We start from the raw sequence: 2,164 nt of genomic DNA, 5'->3' as shown, positions 1-2,164 counted from the left end.
AGAATGTTAAATCGAGAAATTGCACTCAGAGTGTGAATGTGGAAATATGAAAATGTCAGAGGAAAGAACTAGACAAATTCATGGTGATTGCCTGAGGGAGTTTTGCCCAATTCTTCCGTAGGGGACATCTAGAAAATCTGGAGAAACTGTGTTTTAAATCTACTTAAAGGCATTGGAGAACTATAAGGCAGTAAACAGAGTGAAGATACAGGAGAAAGATGTGGATCGATTGAAATCAAGAGACTAATTAATTAATTAATGTGATTAAGACCCTATTCACCAAAAAGGACCATCAATGAGCAAATAGGCAAATGAGAGTATGGAAGGATACATGTATCTGAAAAGGATTCTCATAGCCAAGATGTGAAAACCCTCCTACAGATCAGTAAGAAAAAGATAACACAAAAGAAAAGTGAACAAGAGACTTAAGAATTTCACAGAAGTATATCCAATGTCCAAAAGCAGATGAAAAGATATTCAATCTCCTTTAGTCATCAGGGAAGTGCAAATGAAAACCACACTGCCATACCACACCCCAGAATGGCTAAAGTCAAGATGACTGACAGTATCAAGTACTGGCAAGGATGTGGAGCGCTTGAAACTCTCATATATTATTGGTGAGAATGTAAATTGGTGTACTTTAAAAAACAGTCCATTGATATCTACCAAAGTTGGGTGCACACGTGTCCTATGACGCAGCAATTCTACTCATAGATAGAAATCCATGCACATATGCAACAGAAGACAAAAATGTTATGGCAGCATTCTGTGCAGTAGCCAACAGTGGAAACAACCCACATATCCATCAGCCATAAAAGGCGTAAGTAAATTGTGGTCACTGAAAACTCCACAGAAATGGCAATTAACCAATTAAAGCTACATGTAGCAATATGAGTGAATCTCACAAAAGGTTAAGTCAAAGAAGTGAGACGTAACTATGTCAGATACTGAGTGGTTCCATTTTTTAGAAATTTCAAGGAGGCGAAGCTCATGAATGATAATAGGGAGGGTGATGGTTACTTTTGGGGAGAAGAGAGGGGAGTGTTGGGGGGAGGGTGTCCCCAAAGCTGATTATGTTCCGTTTCTTGACTTGGGTGATGATATGGGTGTGTCCACTTTGTGACAATACATTTTATCTGTAGCAACGAATTTGTTCACTTTTCTGTATGGTATTATTCTTCAATTAAAAAAAACAAAACAAAACGCTAAACACCTTATCTTCATTATAGCTGGCCTCTGGTCTAAGTGTGTTTCCTTGTTCAGCCTCAACCAAAGGAAAAACACAGGTGGTTGTGCTGGGGTGGGGGGTGGGGGCGGAGCTTAGGGAGATCAAAGGGATTGGGGTGAGACAGGGGGCTGCAAACCTCTCATTATGAGTCTTTGGTATTATTTAATGTTCAACTCTGTGCAGACATTTCATTAATAATACTTTGATGTATACAGAATACACAGTCAACTTATATGTGTATAAAATGGAGATGATAACTTCTGCTTTTGGCAGAAAACAGAGAAAATAGAATTAGCCAGAATTTAAAAATTAAAGCACCATCAAAGAAAAACAACATTCTTTCAACAGGTGAATATACATGATATTCACATGTACAGGTGAATATATATCATATGTACATTACATACACATCACAATATATATAAGGTCTTGTTCAATTTTATTTTTCTTAAGATTAAAGAAACTTTCCATCTATTTTGCTTAGCATTCATATATTTTATTTCTCCATGGCCACAATAACTTCCATTTAGACAGGCCTGTTAAGAAATTAAACATTTGTATTTTCCAGAAAATTCCACAGAAGGAACTCGCTAAGGCTCTGTGGCCCTCTCGGGCCCCATGGGTCTAGGCAAGTATGACAAGGCGGCTTTATTCCTGAAACTTGGGGACCTGCTCCAACAGGCCGCAAATTATGTTTCTTTTCCCAGCACAGACCCTGCACTTCTGCGGGCCCATGTTTTCCTGTCTCCTCCCCAGGAAGGTCACCTCACTCAGACGTGATAAAAATCAATGACATCGTGTCTCTTCGGGGACCCAGCCCCTTCAGGAAGCAGGTGCTTTGGTGGACTGGAAACGGGCAGTTTTCTGCTGCGTCGACCTGGGTTTTCCGCTCAAGCAGCCCTCCGGGCCTAACACTTGAGGCCGCTTTCATGGTTT

The sequence above is a fragment of the Aethalodelphis obliquidens genome, unplaced genomic scaffold, assembly GCF_003676395.1.
Source record: "Aethalodelphis obliquidens isolate GAN/ISIS:26980383/991018 unplaced genomic scaffold, ASM367639v1 scaffold24, whole genome shotgun sequence".
Taxonomy (NCBI): Eukaryota; Metazoa; Chordata; class Mammalia; order Artiodactyla; family Delphinidae; genus Aethalodelphis; species Aethalodelphis obliquidens.
The sequence above is the reverse complement of the archived record's forward strand: the minus strand, read 5'-3'. Positions refer to the sequence as shown.